Below are 21612 nucleotides of genomic sequence, written 5' to 3' on the forward strand. Positions count from 1 at the left end.
TTTCCCGGAAACCCAATAGATACACCACATTTGCAGCATTTGCAGCGCTGCTGGGAGTGGTGCATTATGGGCAGCTATCCCAGCGTTCAAGTGGCTGCGACGTGCTTTTCAAAAGAGGGGTGTGGGGTGGAGTGTGACAGGGAGCGTGGGGGAGACAGAGAGAGTGGATTTTTGGAGCCGACACTGCGTGTCAGCTGCGTGTCAGCTCCCTGCCTTGCAAGTTCTAAGGACTGGAAGATACACAGCACCAACCTTCAATCAATTTAAAACTTTCGACCCCTTCCCCCACCCCTCTCTTATTCACTAAATGCAAATAGTCTTCAGACCACATAAGCAGCTGTTTCAAAACGGACCCCCCTCCCCCGCTTCTCTCCTCAAGCAAATTATCTAGACTTTCTCCACTCACATATAGGTACCAAGTTTTCCACATAGGACTGTATAACTCATTCCTTGTTAATTTGTATGGAAATTAAAACAATTAGAAGAAAAAGGCCATTCTTAGTCTTTTTACTGAGAGATCACTATCTGACAGGCATTTGGATGTGCCCTTATTCTCCCTGCATTCACTCTTTAGGCTGAATGTGTAAAAAATCTTCCCTCTTTCCCATTTTGTAATGTTTCATTTATTTTAATTTTGGGGTGTTTTTTTTTACAGTTGAAGGCAACAAGGTGTTTGCTACAAATCAAGTTTAGAATTCACATGTTGCTTAAAACATGCTAGATGCTATGGTGAGTGCAGCACTAGAACTACAGATACCGCTGGATATTCTCCTTTTGTCCTTTTTTCATATCCTCTACTTTTGAAAGGATAGACCCAGCTACCTGAAGTGTCTTTTCCATCTATAGCTCTTCAAGATCCTCTCAGTGCAGTGTGACACTCTGCTATTGTGGAGCAGCACCCAGACACTCCACTCTGAAGGTTGCAGCTGAGTTTCTGGTGAAGGTGAATTTTCCATCACCTCTAAACTCTACAGGCAGAGACAGATCAGCCTGAAACTTGATAGGCTAGGGTAGAGTGCATGCAATATGAAGTCATTTGAATAAGGGTTACAGCACCCTGTAATTGAAGGTATTGTCAAAGCTGCTTTTTGTTCAGAGCTGGGGGGGGGGGAGGGGAGAATGGTAGATAGGACAGAGGCATATGAAGCTTATCCCCACCCTGGGCTCCCCTAGGTCAGATCTAATGCATGAATGTCCAGGACTTTAAATATGGAGAGTTATCAGAGCTTGGGAGGGATTTAGCCCTCTCTCCCCAGTCAGCCTGTAAGGAGAATTCCCCAAGCACAAGCATAGGTTGGCCCTATGCTGCCCCTGGTATAAGTCTGGGTGCTGGGTGTTGATTGCTGGTGGATCTATAGTGTATGATGGGGATTGTGGGCTGCATCAGGCTGTGAAACAGCCCTCTGCAGGCTGCTGTAAATTAGAGCAGCCCAGAATCCTGAGGGTGCTTTTCCTCTCGCTGGGCTGCTCATTCTTGAATGGCATGGCACACAGAGTGGAAAGATGATATGCTGGCAATTCACTAATGGGTCTCTGGTGCCATGTGCAGACTTCTTAGCACAGCTGTTAGCTGAACTCCTGCCAGGGCTTCAGTATAAACTCCCTCTGTCCAAATCGGATAGAGCTTTTCAAGCCTTCTCTAAGCTAGCGAAAAGGTGTTTTAATGTGAGATAAGAAGATTTTATACGTTTTACAGGTGAAATCCCAGCCCCATTGAAGTTCAGTGGCAAAACTCCTATGGGTCCAGGATTTTCAGTTTAGCATCTAGCATAGTCAGGGTTTAACACCTTTTTAAAATGTTAGGACTTGACATTGTGGGGAAGCCATTGCAAAATCAGCTAGGGTGTAAATTTAAAGCACAATAGCCATTCCACACTTAGCATGGATTGTGCAATTTTTACTTAATCCACTTTAAAATAGCAATAGCTATTCTGGGTTATACTCTCCATGCCCCCCTCCCCTCCAAGCCCTTAGCTGCTTCATTTGCCACCAGTTCTATTGCTCGAGGACAAAGAAAGGCCATTCCCCCTCCCCTCCCAGCCCCCCCACCCCAAAACCTGACACGTGGTTACATGGTCTTTGCAATCTTCAGCTTCCTTACTGCAAGCTTCCTTGCTGCTGCCCAGCGGTCAGATTCTGATCTCCATTACACCAGTGTACATCCATTGACTTGAGTAGAGTTATTCTGGGGTTCCAAAGGGAACTGGCTGGTAGAACTATAGCTATGCCACACTACACCAGCATAAGGTGACTTTTATTCTGGCGTAATTACTCTGTTTACTCCTTTGGAAGTACAGTAATTACACCAGAATACAGTCACTCTTGTTCTGGAATAGAGTGTCCACGTGCGAAGCTATGCTACCATAACTATATACTGCTACAGTTCTGCCAGTAAATGTTCCTGGGAAGAATAACCCACAGTCTCTCTGGTGTCCTGATACCAGTAGAATCCATTGCACTAGCTCCTTCAACCAGGTGTGTGTGTGTGTGTGTGTTTATCTCCAGGACACTCTTAAAATACTCATATTTTCTCATTCACAGGATAAATGAGGGAAAGTGGCTTACAAATTCAGGCCCAGCAATGACAGAATCGTACTGCGCAAAGTCAAAGTACAAAGTACATTGTAGTGTATCTTGCATTGTTAACTAGCTTTGTGTTATACATGTTATGAGCTTCATGCTAACACTCTTAAAAGGTAGCGTTCAGAAAATAATGGATACCCAAAGAACAATTGTGTTCAGCTGTTGTGAAAGGCTGATACAAATTGGACTAGCACAAGATAAATAATGTATCTCTTGTTGGAGATTGTTACGTATTTAAAATGTTTGCTAGCTCCTAAGACTGTAGACTAAAAGGTCATATAACCAATCCAGAGTTTTCTGGAGTGAGTTTGATCAGTGACAGTGACAGCAGGATTGCAGCATGAAAACTGCAATGTTACAGTAAAGTTTTTCTGACTCCCTATTGACTGGCCAGAGGTCAATAACTCAAGTCCAGAGCATCAACTGGCTTCTGCTATCAAAACTTCCTTGCCTAAATTGTTTTGTCACTGTAAAGAGTCTGATTGAAGGTGGGGCGTTGTAACTTGTCTGAGCTCTACAGAGACTCCTTAATTAAGGACACTTTTTTTTAAAGTGCCTTTCCATGCTATTTTGTGACTGACAAGCTATTAATTGATGTTCTGCATCTGTACTGGAGCCTCTTTACAATGTAATGCATGCTATACATTGTAGGTACTAGAACAAGTGTGCCACAAGGATCCTTATCAGCATTAATTGCTGTCAAGGCCAGGCCTAGACAAAATGGCACCCTGAGGAGTGTCTTTGGCACTCCCCTCCCACCCCCACCTGCATTTGTTAAACTTTTAAATACCTTATTTTTGATTGCATTTGTAGCCCATTTCACAACTTTGCATAATTTGCATGCATGATTTATCCCTGTCATGTAAGATAATAAATTTGCATGCTAGGATCTGTAAATCTGTATTTAATCATGCCATATATAAGCAAATAAAAAATAGTTTCCTCTAAGCTTATAGAGACTTCTTAATTTTAAGAATAACTGAAATGTACTAACATCAAGAAATTGAATTGTGCACCAACATTGGGTGGACCAGTATTAAATAGTGTTACAGTGGGTGACAGCCTTACAATGTTAATCCTCGTCCTTTAGTTCAAAAGGTCGCTTTTCTCCCCTTTGCTCTTGCGAACTGAAGCACATCTCATTAAATATGTCCTTTATTAGTCATTACTTACACTCGACAAGTCTTAAAACACAAGTACACTTTCACAATTACACAATATAACAAGGTTCACAATATCACAGCTGGGCTCTCACTTCACTTTTTTCTTAATCTCTCTGATTAACTTGCAGCACCCCACCCCTTATATACCCACAAGAGCATGGCTGACAACATTCTAGGAGGTTCAAGGAAAATGTAGTTCTCAGAAAGTCTGGAAGGTTCCATGAGATTCTACAAACCTCTAGAACATTCTAGGAGGTTAGTGAAAAAATGAATCCACATATGGAATACCTGCAATGGTGACTGTCAGAGAGCATTTTCTAGAATTTATTGACATTGATGATACTACAGGGGGGAGGGATAGCTCAGTGGTTTGAGCATTGGCCTGCTAAACTCAGGGTTATGAGTTCAGTCCTTGAGGGGGCTACTTAGGGATCTGGGGCAAAATCAGTACTTGGTCCTGCTAGTGAAGGCAGGGGGCTGGACTCAATGACCTTTCAGGGTCCCTTCCAGTTCTAGGAGATAAGATATCTCCATTAAAATTTTTTTTTATACAGGAGTTGGTATGACAAATGTGCTTCTTAAAAAGCTGGAAGATTTGGGAATTGCGATAGCTGACATGAGAGGTCAGGGCTACGATAATGGTGCCAACATGAGAGGAAAGAACAGAGGAGTGCAGACACGGATCCGAGAGTTAAACCCTCAAGCTTTTTTTGTCTCATGCAGTTCTCATTCATTGAACTTGGTGATCAGTGATGTAGCATCAGCTGCTAGTGAGGCTGCTGAATTTTTAAATGTAATTCAAAGCATCTGTGTATTTTTCTCTGCATCAACTCATTGATGGCAAATTTTGAAGCAACATCTGGGAACATCCTCTCTGACACTGAGACCACTGAGTGCCACACGATGGGAAAGTCGAGTGAACACAATAAAGCCTATCAAACACCAAATTGGGAAGATAGATGATGCCATAGTTGCCATTATGGAGGATAATGCTATGACAGGAACTGTTCATGGGAGAACAGTGGCAGAGGGAAATGGAATCACCAGAAACATACATAACTTTAATTGTCTGTGTGGCTTAGTGTTGTGGCATGACATACTGTTTGAAATAAATGTTATAAGCAAGGGACTCCAAGGTATTGACCTTGATATATCTGGAGCAATGGAACAACTGGACAAAGCAAAGTCATACCTACAGTCTTACCGGTCAGATGAGGGATTTCAAAATGTTCTGAAGAGTGCACAGAAGTTGGCAGAGGAACTTCACACTGAAGCTATTTCCCCACCCATTCAAGAATACAAGAGTCACTGAAGAAGACGACATTTTGATTACGAGGCACAGGATAATCCCATAAGAGACCCCAAACAACAATTCAAAGTTGAATTCTTTAACCAGTTGCTAGATTGTGCAATACAGTCAGTTGAAGAACTTTTCATGCAGCTCAAGGAACACAGCAGTATATTTGGGATGTTGTATGATATTCCAAAACTCCTCACTATACCTGAAGGAGACCTACACCAGCAATGCAGCACACTAGAAACAGTGTTGACACATGATGACATGCGGGATATTGATGCGAGTGATTTAGGTGATGAACTGAAAACCCTTTCAGGATACATTTCAGCAGGATCAACTCCAAAGGCTGTTCTGGAATATATGTGCACAAATAAGATGATCACCCTCTTTCCAAATGCTTTTGTTGCTCTGTGCATACTTCTAACACTTCCTGTAACAGTTGCCAGTGGAGAACACAGCTTCTCCAAGCTGAAGTTAATAAAAACACAGCTATGCTCCACAATGACACAGGAGAGGCTGGTAGGCCTTGCAACCATCTCAATAGAGCATGAGTGGCCCAGACTGTGGACCTTCAGGAAGCAGTTCAAATCTTTGCAACCAAGAAGGCACAGAAAGCACCACTTTGATTATTCAAACAGATAAAAATGCCTGTGTTTACTATGCAGACAAGAAAAGTTACATTTGCTGTTCAGGCATTTGAAAGTTAAGTGTTACTTACAATTTTTGAACAAGGCATTTTAAGTTGTTAATTCTCCTTTATTGGGATAGGTAGCAGAGCAGTACCATGAGAGGAGTAGAACAGGAAGAAGGCAGACTTGAGACCTTTCAAAGTTTTGGCCCAAGCAAAGGGGTATGGGGGCGTCATTTGTGCTCCCCGCCTCAGGTGCGAAAATGTGGGCTGGCCCTAGCCATTATCCCTACATATTAATTGTGAATAAGGCATTTCCCAATGCATTCTAATGGAGGGCATGAATAAGCATTTGCGTTGCACTTCTCGTCAGTATTCGTCCCAAGCTGGAGAAGCTAATGATACAACCAGCGGACCAAATTCAGTGATGAATTCTGGTCATGTGCCACATGAGGCACATTACGCATATGCTAAGAAGAGTGCCTTCTAATAAAAGTGAACTCAGAACCTGATTGTAAAGTACTCTTACTTGCAGCACAGTCGAAGGTGAAGTGGGGAAAAAAACTAGCAGCTTTCGTTCCCTTTTGTACTAATTAAATCACAATAAGATGATGCATTGGTACCACTGTTCGATCAAGCACAAAGCTAGCAGCCTGAAGTTCAGGGTTCTAGTCCTGACTTGCAGTGCAATCTTGTATTAGTAAAATGCAAGGATTTTTGCAAATACAGTCCTTTGAAATCAATGACTTAAAAAATCAATAGGATTTCTGTATGCAGATAAACTGAAGGAATAAGTATAGAAGAGAATGAATTACAGTTTCTGTGCTCAGGTGCTAATCTCCTCTTAGTCCTTCGACAAGTAACTAACCAGTGCTTAATTAGTAATGAAAGAGGTGCTGGGCTCAAGCAATTTTTTTACTTTCATAACTGAAGTGGCAAGTCCAGAGGTGCCAGTGCTGAGCCCTGGCAAGCCCTGACACAAATTAAGCACTGTAACTAACCTTTCTGTGTCTGTTTCCTCATCTATAAATTGAGATCTATAAATTGCCCCACCACTGTTATTACTTCCCCCTACTATTATTACTATCTAACATCAGTATTTAATTTGTAATGGCAGAGGTGCTGGGAATCAAGCAATTAGGTGCTGGGGCTCAAGCAATTTTTTTACATTCATAACTGATGCAGCAAGCCCAGAGGTGCTGGGGCTATGAACTGCCAAGCCTAGAGGTGCCAGGGCTCAGCCATGGCACACATTACGTACTGTCTAACATTCAAGTGAACTGAACATGAAAAGTACTGAAATACATATTAATGCTTGTTTTTCTTCAACACTGAGACTATCTTTCAGGGTAAATACTGACAGTCAGATTCAAGATTGATATGCACTTCTCAGTTCAGTATACAGTAAAAGCTTTGTTGTTTGGCATATTGGGGGTGCTGATAAGTAAAAAATTCTGGTTAACTAAGAAGGAGGGAGTTTGGGTGTGGGAGGGGGTTGGGGCACAGGACGGGGTGTGGGTTGCTGGATCCGGGCGACAGTCATCTCAGGTGGCTCCCCGCAAGCAGTGACATGTCCCTGATGCTCCTAGGCGGCGGCATGGCTAGGCAGCTCTGTGAGCTGCCTCTGCCTGCAGATGCTGCCCCCACAGCTCTCATTGGCTGCAGTTCCCAGCCAATGGGAGCTGTGGAGCCAGCGCTCGGGGCAGGGGCAGTGAGCAGAGCCACCTAGCTGCGCCTCTGCCTAGGAGCAGCAGGGACATATCCGTGCTTGCGGGGAGCCACGTGGAGGCAGGTAGGGAGCCGGCCAGCCCCGCGCCAACTGGACTATAAACCGGACATTCAATGAAGATCATAAATGCTAGCTTATAGCGCTTTCTGGCTGGTAAAGTGCCACATAATACAGCTTTTACTGTATCTTAGTGTTGTCTTCAACCAAAATCAGTGGCTGCATATGTATGTATGACTGGCAGACATGTAGCTCTATTGCTCTTTGATACTTTTGGTTTCAAAATTAATAGTGTCTAAAGTGTGAGCTTTTCACAATATAAGGCTGATATCCTTTGCCTATGAAGTATTTCTCCTCTGAGGATCTGGACCTAATAGTTAATGCATGGTTTATTTGTTCTAGACAGCAGCAAAAGCATGAGGTTCAGCTGTGTGGTTTTTGGTGAAATCTCTTGTTGGAACCATTCACCATTGTTTGTCTGGATTAGTGATGAGCACAAAGTTCAAAAGAGTCAGATAGGCATCCCCAGGTATGAATGTGCATTTGCAGCTGACTTTCTCTCTCTGGTTTAGAAATGGAACTGGAAATCTATAGTGATTGGGATCTGTGTTCGTGTACCTTTGCTCCTCTCCATGATCTCTGATTTGAAGAACATTCTATTATTGCTCATCCAAAGAAACAGAAATCAAATTAGCTCCTGTTTCTTGTCTCTACACTAATAGTGCCTGCTGCACAGTGGGATACCATTCAGTTCCTCTACTCTTCACCCAGGGTGTAAATTGAATTGAGCATCCTCCAGAAGCTGGACTGTGGAAATTCCAGCCAAGTTCTGCCCTCCCCTCCCCGCGTTATACCTATGCTCAGCATCTCACAGGTGCTTACAGGATCAGGCCTTCTGCCCTGCACTTCTCTGGTAGTGGTGCTCCACTGAAACCTCTGCTCCACTGGACTTCTCCACCTGCTGCTGTCCCTGCAACCCATCCCAAAAAAGGGTTTCACAGAGTAGAAGGGTTCTTTAGAAACTTTAATGCAGCCACAGATATTGCATCTCAGCTGGTTCCTTGTGACTGGATGCATCTTGACCCTAAGGTTGGTGATCCTCCTCCTCCTCCTTCCACACAGAGACGGAAAGATCTGTGTGTGGAGGATCTCCACCGTACGTGGATCTGTGGGGGCACAAACTGGTCCAGCATGATTATTATTTCATGTATCCTAGCTTGGAACACAAGTGCATCTATTTTAGGTCTATCCTATAGAGGTCACTGCAAACTCACTTGTGAAGAAGAGGCAACATTGTGTTTCACAATAGAATCAATGTTAATACTAAATGAAGGCTGAAGAATCCTTATCTGTCTCTAAGCAATGTTTATATCTCATGCATGTTTGTAGAGTGACAAATGAAAATGACTTTTACTCCACATAAATAAGTCCTAATGTACCAGAGAGGAGGGCATTAACAAAAGTTAGATTTTCAACTTGGTTTTTCTATGAAAGAAAACCTGATGCTAGTACCATGCATTTTATCATTTAATCCTGATCTCTAAATTAGAATACAATTCTTGCATCTACCTTGCATTTTCCTCCATTTTAAGGTAGATCTGCAATTTCCGTAGAAACAACATAATAGCTTTCTATGTATTGGCAAAGGTGGTTAGCAAATAATTTTCATTGTACTTAAATCATGTTCAAAAGTGTGCACATAATGATTAAAAAAAAATTACAAAGCCAGCCTGGCTTCACCAGTAGCAGCTGAGTGCTCAGGTAGACAGAATGAGGTAGCATTTTAGCAAACAGGCTCCACCTTAACAGGAATCTGTGATTACTTTTATACATGGATTTATTTTCCAAATATATTGAAAGGGTTTATCTGCTGTATTGGAGTACAGCAGGGAATAAGGGATGTAAGGAACCTCTTTCTTTTGAAACAAGGGGACACGATCCTCCTTTAGTACTCAAGAGCACTAGAGGAGATGGTTAATGATCCTATCTGCACCCTACATTATTTTAAAATTTGTATTATAGTAGCAACTTGAGGCCTCACTGTGCTAGACCCTAGACAAATCTGTAGTAAAACACGGTCCTGGTCAATGGGATTTTGGCAACTAAGTGCCTAGATTCCTTTTGAAATGAGACTTAGGCTCTTAAATCAGTGAAGTGTTGCAATGGTGAGCGCAGCAATGCCTAAATATCTTTTAAAAATCTGGGCCTTGCAGTCTATATAGATAAGGTAGACAGTGGAAATGTTATTCCCATTTTACAGATGGGGAACTGACAAATTTAAATGACTTGCCCAGGACATATAAGAAGTCTGTAGCAGAGCTGGGAGTTGAATCTAGAATTCCTGAGTTCCATGCCAGTGCCTTAAGTACCAGGCAATCCTTCTTATTACACAGATTTACATATAAGGGTCCTTTTCCAGCCTCCCAGATTATTAGCTGAGTGTATTTTGCATCTTCTCAGACAAACAGCAAAATGAGCTCTACAGTGCATTCCAGCCTGCCAAGAAGAGTTCTACCCACGCTAATAGCAAACACCTGAGAGTAGACTTGATCCAAGAGTGCTAGGATCATTTTCGAAGTCAGTGAAAGACACCTTAAAAATAGCTCCGGGGAAGCCTGGATGTAGTAGTGCAAGTAGAGGGGCGAAAAGTCTGTCCAAAGCAGGAAGAACTATGTTGTATTTTTCCCCCTTGGGGTCTTCTATCTCCCTTCTAGACCCGTAAGTCTGTATTACACTCTCCACTCTCAAGACCAAAGCCCACGTCACTTTGGAGGAGCAAGATTAGGGTGGATTCCTTTTGTAGCCTATCCACACATTTCCTTACAAGTCTAGAAGTGTTGTGAACGACTACTAGTGACATGAACTACTTCCCACCTCAGAGCTTAAAGATGCTCTAGCTGCAGAACTCTAAGCATCTACCATTCTAGGAAGCCAGAAACCCAAGTCAGGAATGAAATTCAGGTCTTCTCTGCCTTAATGCAGCGCTCTGCCACTGGGCTAGCAGGATCACCTGGCTTCAAATGTTGTTGTTGTAGTTCTGTTTTAATTTGCACAACAGCATCATTATTGATTTGTTTGTGTTGTAGGAGTGCCCAGAAGTCTCAGTCAGTTAAGAGAAGACATCAAATGGACGTAACAAACAGGATGGGAGGGATGGAGAAAGGAAGATGAGAGTAACAGCAATACGAACAGGTAGGTTACGTAAATTGGCAATCTGTATACTTCAGTGATTCCAAGACACTTACATTTTTATTATATAAATATGTCTCAGTATATGCATAACTATTACAGATGTTTTTAACATAGATATTTACAGAGAGCTATTTTATAACAGCAAAAGGTCAATCCAAAGTGTATGTCATGCTTGACTATCAGGCAGAAAATTAATCCATTGATTTTTATGGCTGTTATTTGAACTAATCAGTCTCTCTCATTATATAGCATGAAGCAAATTAATCTCAAAATGGAGCTGATGTTTTGCTCTGTCTTGAGTTGAATAATTATAGGAACCTAAGAAATCATTTACTGATCTCAATATGGCACGTAACACAAAAGCACTTAGGAATTATAACTGCAATATAGTAACCAGAGGCAGAGGTGGCATTTTTTAACATGCCGTTTAAATGACTAGTTAGTAGTTTATGATTTTAAAAACCCCACAAAAACTGACTGAAGAGCCAACTGACTTCCAAAATGATTAAGCACATGCTTACCTTTAAGTATTTGAGTATTTCACTGAAGTCAAACTACTTTGACTACTTATGCAGGCCTTATAAATGTTTCATTGTAAAAGCTATGTATTGAGCTGTAATATGGCAGAGCTGGAAATTAAAAAACAAAACAAAACAGCAGTAACTGTAAACATTAGCAGTTGCTACTTAACATACAACATTATGGCATTGGTTTCTGTTTTATTTTCAAGGGTAAACATGGCTTTTGTTTTATATAGTAATATAATTTTATATAGTAAAGTCGATTCCATTCTTTCAGCAGCTAAATAAATAACCTTTTTTTAGGAAGTCCAAAAACTCCAGGAAGCATAAAGGTTTTGTTTTTTTAATCTTGAGTAGTTAGAATCCTGTACTGATAAAGTTTTGATTTTATAAGTTGGGTATGTGATAGATGGGGCTATTTTTGTGTGTGTGCATGCATTTTCCCCCTCTACAGGTTGAGACATATTGCTTCTCTTGAAAATATGTTAGTTTGTGTCGAGGCTCATGAAGGTATTTGGGTGCTGATAAGTTAACAACATTTATTCCTTGCTAAGTAAATTACTTTAACAGAAGGAAATAATGCCATGTACCTATCAGTTATTCAGATTTTTCAATTTCCTATTCATAAAAGATCTGAATCTCTGTGCTCTAGTTTTTCTAAAATAAATTACATATCTCTGGATTGTGCAACAATAAGTGGACAGATTTGGCACACAAAAGAGGTGCTTTAGCAAACACCCCTTTTGTATACAACCCCGGCAACAACAACAAATGAGTTTTTGTTTGGATACAGCTTCCCAAGAATCATCTTTCACTGTAGGAGAGCATTAAAAAGATTAGGATAGTCATTCCTCTCTCTATTGGTGTACTTGGGGGCAAGGAGACCTCATGAAATCACTAGGGCAGGATTTCAACCTATTGCTCAAGAGCATTAGCAGGCTTTTTCTAAAGGTAACCTTTAACAGGCTTGCTACTGTAGTGTTAATGTAACTGAACACTTTGAAGAGTGATACTCATCGAAGCACATTCTCAGCTGAAACTCTGAATGCCAGTGGTTTTTGCGGAAATGCAAACTTCTCCAGCTATAATGAATAGTGGATTAATTAAGAATTTCTTTTACAGCCAAACTATAGGCTTGGAAATTTTAAAAGGGGCTTTAACTGTCTTTAATAGAGTAAACTAAATGAGGGGAAACTGCATTGAGCAGGGACGAAAACACACTTCTAGCAATGGAGGGAGAACACGTAGACATGAATAGGGCCAAATTATCCCTTAAGATTTGTACTCCCATTCCCACTGAAGTCAATGAACTGCATGTGCATATCAGAGGGCAGAATTTGGTGTAGCAGAAGGAAATGCATTGAACTGAGTCAGCAAGGGAGCATTTGCAAGCTAAAATGACTAAGATGACTTAAAGAAATGTGTCATGCTCAGTGAGCCAGGTTTTAGTTCAATTCCATTTTCTGGAAGTCCTAAAAAGTGTATTCCACCAGGGCCAATCAGGGTTGTATTTTCAACATGAACTGAGGAGTTTTAAATTCAGACAGGAGGATTTGATCTATAGCTTTTGTAACAGAATTGCCTGCTACATTGTGATGGAGTATTTCTTGAGGGGAGATACATGATTCACAAACTATAATTAAAATAGTTTTTATGGTGTTTTTAAATATATTTAATTATGTCAGGAAGACACTTTTCACTGATGATAGACCTGTTACTGTTTTTACAGTATCTGAACTTTTGTATATCTGCAGTCCAGGGTATCCTGGTGCTAAATTAAAAACAAAACAAAACACTGAGCTTGCTAAAGTGGCATTATATGATTCATTACTTATTTAGCTGTATCCCTGCATTCTTTAGACATTCACACTGCACATCATGTGCCTGATCAAGAGTTTATAACCTGAACTGTTTCTACTGTTCCTCTACTTAGAGCCCTATTTTAAGAGGAATAAAGATAGTAATGTAAAGAACTATTGATAGGTACCATATCATATTGTTAATGTATTTTACATTTATTGGGGAACTTTTTATATAAACGTGAATGAATTAAGCTTCACATTATTATGCCCATTCTACAGATGAGTAAACTGAAGTACAGAGATTTTTTTAATAGTGACTTGACAAAATGCAGGAATACAGACTTCCAAATCACTACACCCACCACTAAATAAACTTATTGTGGTTCAGAAATGTGTGCATACTTATATGTAGACCCAAAAGCAATGTCAGAAAAAAAATAAGATTTTAATACCTGTTTATCATCTTTCTTACTTCAGATATGTGCAAACATAGACTTAGCGTGTGAACAGCTCCAACCTGGGACCTGAGCTTGTATTCAGTGAAATCAGTTTTGTCACTAACTTCAAGAGGAGTGGGACCTTTCTAGGAAATAGACATAACTGTGTAGGAACAAAAGACACAAATCTCAAATGGAGCAAATAATCGTAGGAATAAACAAGACATTTAGTCTATTAGAAATAATTGCCTATGAAATCAAATAACGAAGAGATGCACAGCATCATTTAGGATGCATGGCTTTTTTAACTTGTAGATGCTGTCGAGATATTACAGTGGTGGGCACCTAAATGCAGAAGCTAGATAGATTCTTTTCTAAAGGAATGATAGAAGGAACAGTCAATCTGCGTTAGACTTCTATGATCTGATTCTAATATTGTTTGGACAAGTTGGAGTGATATTTAGTTAAACAAGGCCAGTCCCCCCCAATAATTTCTTATTTACAGCTTTTAAAAGGATTTTAATTCTCACCTAATGGCCCAGGCCATGAAGTTTTGGAAATTGTAGCTGGCTACATAGTGCATGCATCTGCCCTATGATTCCATGATAAGTTAATGCAAAAGAATGACAGCTAATCAGCCCAGAAAATTATCTTCTAACCATTACACTAGATATCAACTATTACACTAGAAATCAACCTATTGAAAGTGATGGGCCCATCTTGCTCTCCTTACTCTGGACCTGATTGTCCACAATGCTACCTTGCATTGAGCCAGATCGGGTACATCTGAAGCGGATGTGGAATATGAAAGGGAAATACCAATTTTGCAGCATTATTCCCTGCTCTCTTTCCTGCCCTCCCCCACAAATGGGAGCTCTAGGGATTGGGGGCTGGAGGCTGGTGTTGGTAGCGCTGAGGAGCAGCCACCACCCATCAATCAACATGCTTCCTTCCAGAGATGGCAGAGAACCAACACAATATCTGTGCCTAAGCACCACATCTTCATGCCTTTCGGAGCTGAGGGTTTTGCACAAGGTGATTGGCCAGTGGGAATACAACTCCTGCAGGAGCAGTGTTCCATGCAAAGGTGATTGCCTGGGCAGAGGCACTGGACCTCTGCATGATTGGTCCTGCCCTTTACAGGTGTACCAAGATTCACACAGATCTCTGGACAACTGCATGTTTAGGGTGTTAAGTCCCCTGTCACTCTAGGATTTTTTTTGTCCTTTAACATGCATTTTCTGGACCTTAGTGCTTCCTCAGGTAAAACTTCCATTGATTTCCAGGAATGGGCTATGTGTGTGGATATATTTATAACAGATAATTAAAAAGAATTTGAACTCCAGAAAGTGTGGTTAAAGTCTGAAGGTATAGAAACAAGAGAAAACAGAAGACTAACCATGTGTTTACCACAGAGGTGATTAGAAAAATGCTGGTGCTCACAAACAAGAAAAGTGAGTTTCAGTATTGCACTTATCAGACAAACAATCTCAGGTTGCTGGGGCTTACACAAGAAATCATTATTAATATCAGAAGATCTTAGTGTAGGACAAACAAATGGTGGTTCCACTTTCTCAGCATTTCCTTCTAATGTTTCTGTGTGGGCTGTGGGAAATTACTTTCCTTGCTGCTTATTAAAGTTGTAATCATTGTACTATATGTAGTGTCAAGACAGCATATACTAGGGGTAGGATGAGTTCATGCCAGCTCCTGATATTGAAATAAGAACATACAAACCCTTTGGATGGTAATTAGGCATGTATGGCAGAGTATAAATTTTCCATAAGTTTTGCCAACTCAGATCAAAGCCTAAGGCCATGTCTACACTGTAAACTTTAGCCAACACAATTTATGTTGGCATAAATGTATTGCACTTGGTATATCACTTGTGCATGTGCATGCTTGGCTCCTTGTGTCAGTTCTGTGTGTAATCACCAGGAGTGCTTGCATAGTGTGGTGCACCATAGGTAGATATTCCAGTGTACAGCTCACCACCATCCAGTGCACTGTCTTTCGGGAAGTTTTGTCAATGAATGGTGAGGCAGAAACAGGGGTGACTGGGAGAAAGGTGTAAAGTTCCTGACATGCAACTTTCTCCATACCATAAAGTCAACCATATCCTATAACTTTTGTGCCTTCTTAAAAAATCCCATGAACCTGCATGGCCTCCTCTCTGTCCACTGTTTCTGACAGAAACCTGGATCCTGCACAGCTCTGCACTATTGTCATGAGCGTTGCAAGCAAGGCTGCATCATACTCCAGCATTTCCAGTGCTGCAAGAAGAACCACATCAGTGAGGAAGAGGACAATTTCATGGAGGACAGATAGGTGTGGGATATAGCAAAAAACAATTTAAGGTTGTTGGTGAAGTTCATGGAAAAAATGCAGATGGTGGAGCACCACTTCTGGGCTTGAGAAACCACCACTGACTGATGGTATCACATCGTAATGCAGGTTTGGTATGATGAGCAGTGGCTACACAACTTTTGGATGAGAGAGGCCACATTCATGGAATCTGTGTGCCGAGCTCACCTTAGCCCTGGTGCAGGGACACTAGAATGAAGGCAACACTGGCAGTGGTTAAATAAGTGGCATTCACACTGTGGAAACTTGTGATACCGGATTGCTACCAGCACATGGGAAATCATTTTGGAGTTGGAAAGTCCACTGTGGGGGCTGTTGTCATGTAAGTTTGCAGGGCCATTATTAATCTCCTGCTACACAAGACTCTGACTTTCAGCAAAGTGCAGGACATAGTGGATGGATTTGCAGCAATTGGATTCCCGAACTGTGCTGGTGTGATAGATGTCATGTGTATCCTAGGCACCAGCCCACCTTGCCCCAGAGCATCTAACAGAAAAAGCTACTTTTCCATGGTTATACAAGTGCTGGAGGACCAACAGGGATGCTTCGCTGACATCAGTGTTGGCTGGTCAGGGAAGATGCATGACACTTGTGTCTCTAAGAACACAGGACTGTTCAGAAAACTGCAAGCAGGGACTTTGCCCGTGGTAATCCGCTGGTTAGGAAAGAATGTTGAAATGCCAGTAGAGATCCTGGGGGACCTGCCTATCCCTTGCTCTCTTGGCTCATGAAGCTGTGCACAGGCCACCTTGACAGCATCAAGGGAAGATTCAACTACAGCCTCAGCTGGTGCAGGATGACAGTTGAATGTCCTTCTGGTAGATTGAAGGGACCATGACATTGTGTACTCATAAGACTAGATCTCTGTGAGAAAAATATCCTAATGGTTATAGCAGCCTGCTGTGTTATGCATAATATCTGTGAGGCAAAGGGGGAATGTTGCTGCTGGGCTGGGGTTGGGGCAGTTGTCCTGCCAAGTTTGAACAGCCAGACACAAAGGCTGTTAGAAGAGCTCAGCACAGAGCTATATGGCTGAGGGAGGCTTTGAAAGAGTATGTTAACAGTGAGCCACAGTAATACATTGTGAACTGTGCTGTACCTGGCCTTGTAGTTTTGGGGCTTGTTAGGAATTATATGGTGCTTGGTGTGCACCTGTGTATATAACACTGTCAGTGCGTCTATTAATTTTCTGGTCCTTGCTGTATGTTTATAACTATTATACTGTTCATCACTAATCCTATGAGTTCTGTCACACAGTACAAAAACAAGTAAGTGGGTGCTTTCAGCACTGCTAGGCATTCTGCAGCATACATTGTGAACTAATAAAGATGAATTATGTTCCAAAGTGTAGAATTTTATTGAGTAACAAAACCAGTGGGAAAAGTCTGTGCAATTTAACAGCAGATACATTAAAAACTTAAGTTCTGATCCATTCGTTTATTAACAAAAGGAAAGAACATTCATATTCATTTTGACTACATGTACAGCAACCGTGGCTCTCTCAGGTCAGTGTATGCGAAGCGGTGGTTGCCCTTACTGCCTCCTGCTGTGGAGCGGTAGGGGTAAGGATGCAGCCTCTGGTGCCCTGAGGAATGTAGAGGCAGGGGTGGGTTTGGAGGCGCTAAAGTGCAGCACTCTATGGAACGCAAAGGGAGACAAGCCTATGATTTGTGGACCTATAGGTCCACAAAAATGTGCGGCATCAGTGTTTACTGTCAGAGAAGCCCCCTAGTGCATCTCCCTCTCCTTTTCCTGTTGGGACTCCTGGGCCTTTCTCCTGTTCACTCTTTCCTTCTCCAAGCAGCTTGAAATATTCACCCTCCAGGCCCTCTGCTTACGGTCTGATGCAGCACTGGCTTGCAGGCTCTAGCTGAACATCTCCTCCTCTCTCTCCTCCTTATCAGGCTCAGGCATTCCAGGGGTGTGGAGGGAGAACCCTCAAGCCTGCAGCTACAAATAAAACACACAGAGGTACCATTGTCAGAATAGTCACAATGGCAAGCAAATGTTACGGTTCTGAACTCCCTTCCCTTGCTCCCCAAAGTTTTAAACCAGACCTGCTTAAGACACTTCTGCTTCAGAGTACTTGTGCACAGCTCCAGTCATGGTGAGAATGGCCCCTAGGGGTGAGAGAAATGAGGAAATTGCTCAGTTACATGAAACTGAATCTAGGGCAATGGCACTGAATACTGGCACCATTTTCCCTGGCCAGGGGTGATTTTACTGATATCTCACTTCTCAGGGTAACAAAGGCACAGATCACAGCTGCTGCTTGCATCCCAAAGTTGCCCAGGCCTGTATGCCCCTAGCCTGTTCACAGCAATGGTGCCTGCCAAAGTCACCAGGCACTGGTGTGAGAAAGTGTTCTACTGCAGTGGAAGAAATAAGGCTGCCATCCCTAGGATCCTTTGGGAGAGGATTGCAGAGTACCTCCATGAAAATTTCATTAAGATCTCTCAAGGATTCAATGCAATCCTTGTGTACATAAACTGTTCCACATGCTCCCCTGCCTAACTCTGCTCTCCAATCAGCCAGGGTTTTACCTTGCCCAACCCCAGCCCTCTGCAGGGCTTTTCCAACCCCTCCAGGGCCGGAGCGGGTGCTCACCCTGCTACACCCCTCTCTTGCTTCTCCCATGTAATCTGCTCATAGATGTCCATATTTCTATGGCTGATCCATACCTGTTACTGCACAGCCTCTTCTCCCCACAGGCCCAGGAGATCCAATATCTCTTGTCTACTCCAGCCCAGAATGCGTTTAGAGCATGTAGCTGGCATCATTGGCTGGCCAGTTGCATACAACAATGGAGAGCTGCTAGATGTGCTTGCCAAGTTGGGCAATCAGGAAAAGCCATTTCAAAAATTCGCAGGGTTTTAAGGGAGGGGGCAGATGGGCTTGTGGTTTCTGTGAGCCCTGGGAAGTGAAGTTCATGACTGTAAACAGAGCGGCCAGTGTCAGGCATTGTGGAACAGCTGCTGATGGATGATTAGGGTCGAAATAGATAATGCAGTGTCTACACTTGGACTGCATTGACTGCAGTACATCAACCATAGCTCATTGCTGTTTGGGCAGGGAGTGTTACTGCGTCACCACAGTGAGGTTCTTATGTTGTAGAGAGACACATTTTAAGTATAGACACATGCACAACTAGGTCAATGCAAGGCAGCTTATGTCAACCAAACTTTGTGGTATAGACCAGGTCTAACCCTACTTATGTTTAGACACACAGATTGAGTCTAGACCAAATTTTGGTCCCCCTATCTTCTTTCTCCTATTTGAAAATACACTTGATGCTCATACCTTGAGGTCTGAAAGCTTGTGTATTAAAAAATTAACTTTTGGTCCCCCAAAGAGTATTGCATTAGCTTTTCTGTCAACTGTATTTTGTTATTCCTGTGTCTTTATATGAGATTTATAACTGAAATGATTGACACCCGTGGTCATTAGAGATCTGATCAAACTTTTGTAGGAACTGAGGTGTTGATTCCATGAATCTAAAAATCCCCTGCAATTTCAGTTGGGTACAGTATTCTTAACTTCCTGTCCCTAAAAGGTCTCATAGTGTCACTGTATACTGTTAAGAGGCTGTTGTGTTTTTCCCCCAAAGGCAACTACATTTTGTTGAAGAGATTCCTCTGTATGTTTGTGTATAATAGATAATAGGCCTGAATTTTAATGCTCTGATTCCTATGTGTTAGCAGAAGTGTTTTCTGAATAAGAACACTGCAGAATCAAGCTCATAATTTGTCGAGTACTTTAAGTGCTTCAGTATGAAAGTGCTATAAAAATGTGTAGGTTTTTTCATTTGTTTTCTAACACAGCTTTCTCTCACGTTGAGTTCTAAATGCATGTGTCTTAGCTTCCACTGGTGTGTTCTGTTGTTTTGGTGACTTCAAAATTAGGCTTGCACATGAGTGGAAGGGAAAAGAAGCTGGCTTTGTTGATGGTGATAAGAAATTTAGAAATCTTACAGAGGTATTCTGAAATAGAGTGGTTGTACTGTAAGGGGGAAGGAGGGAGGGAGGGAGATGGTGGTGGTTACATAGCAAATAAGACTCTTTATGATGGTATTGTTTGTAAAATTTGGCCAAGTAGATGGATCCAAATTCTGTAGCCCTTACTCTGTAATTATTCATGGAAAACTCTCATTGATTTAACATAAGGACTGAGTCAGAGGTACAGGCTTTGGCTAGCACTTATCAAGCTGAAGAACAAGACCTTGACCCAAGAACTCGCATCTAAGCATGCCCCGTTTGTAGGACTAGCTCTTAGCTGAAAACTGACCACAGTCAAGTTGAATAAAGAGCTTTGGTTCCCTCCAGTCCTGCCACATCTAGGTGTTAAACATCCAAGTTCAAGGAACAGGAAGAGGTTTCTGGTTGAAAGCTGCCGGAGCGACAAACAATGGGGAGAAAGATGCATTTGCATATATGCTCCTCTCAAGCGTTTCAGTCTGTTTCCTGTGGTGAGACACAAGACTTGCTTTCCCACTGAAAACTGGGGAATGCAACCGTAGCATTTTGGAATGGATTTAACTTTAATCCTGGGAATCTGCTATTCCTTATTTTACATAGGGTGCACTTCAGTCTCTTTTATCATTTCACCTTAGTTGATGTACATTGTATCAGTTACATGACTACTACTATTGAAACAGAAGATAAGATCAGAGATAAAATTAAAGAATTAGACTTTTGAATCAGCTATCAAGATTGTTTTTGGACAAGATGCCACAAACATCTGAAAGAATAAGCAAAGTTTTTTTCCAGCTTTGAGAGCAGAATGTTCAGTCTTACCCCTGTATTACATTGTAAGAACAGCACACAGGCATGAAAAGCCAGCTAACCCTAAGCCATCCATCACACATCTTTTACCTGGTCCTCTGGTGATGTAGCCACTTTCTCCGTGTCTCCTTTGCCAGTTTCCCTCTGGCTAAACTAAGCTTTGCCCTTTCCAGGGTTACAGAAGTCAAAAATAAAATCTTCAGTTTGGACAAAAGAATTCAACAAAAATAATTCACCTCCTCATCATGTTCCTTCTTAAAATGGTACTGTTTTTTGACCAGCTGTAGACGAGAGCCTTATCTAAAGGGTCAATGCACCCTCTTACAGCATCTAATTACAATTTTCAACAAGGGGCCCCTAACAAAAAGATTTTTCTAGGTCTGAAGGTCTAAACTTGAGAGCACGGTCTGGCCCTAAAGCTTTGAGACCTTGTTTTCAGCATCCGCACACCATGATGCCATGTCTTAGTGGGGCAACTAAATGAGTTCACGGATACTCACATAGATTGTATTTTTATTTCTATTAAAGCTGTCTTATTAGGTATGGGTTCTCAATAAGGGAGAAAAAATGTTACTATGGAGAAAATGTATCTGGTCTGCTAGACAAGAGGCTAGTTTTCTGAAAAACTACATTAAGCCATTTCAGGCTCCCCATAGTTGTGTGTAATACCCTAATAAATAAAATGAATCAAATAGCATGGCTTCTCCCATATACACATCTACAGTAACGGCACATATACTAAATATTGGCTTTAAACTGGACCTGACTGACTAGATTGTTGGCTGTTCAGCAGTTAAAGCATTCTGAATATGTTTACGTGTAGATTTGCTAACGTTTCTAATTTGGTTAGTTTTCAACCAACTTAAATGGCTTGTGTAATACATTGGAAATTTAAGCCAGTCTTTGAGTGCGATGTGGAATAGTGACACATTCCATCTTGCTTCAAATGAGATTGTAATCTCTTTGGGTCAGAGGCCATCTCTTCCTGTGTCTATCACAATGAGGCCTCAATCCTTGATGATGCATTTGCATGCTACCGCAGTGCAAGTAGTAAATCATAGTGCTTGAAAACCCACTGAGAGTAGTGCTAATAGATTCATGTCAGCATCCGAAAATCA

At 41.7% G+C, this 21612-nt stretch overlaps 1 protein-coding gene across 2 annotated transcripts in view; it reads left to right on the forward strand.

Moving 5' to 3' along the window:
• The window catches only part of GLIS3 (GLIS family zinc finger 3), a 323632-nt gene that overhangs the window by 30101 nt on the left and 271919 nt on the right, over positions 1-21612 (forward strand). For both annotated transcript variants that reach the window (XM_045020847.1, XM_045020848.1), the window contains exon 3: positions 10484-10589. The gene's annotated coding sequence lies outside the window, so the exon portion shown is untranslated. The remainder of the gene's footprint in view (positions 1-10483; positions 10590-21612) is intronic.

This window comes from Mauremys mutica, chromosome 6, assembly GCF_020497125.1.
Source record: "Mauremys mutica isolate MM-2020 ecotype Southern chromosome 6, ASM2049712v1, whole genome shotgun sequence".
Lineage (NCBI taxonomy): Eukaryota > Metazoa > Chordata > Testudines > Geoemydidae > Mauremys > Mauremys mutica.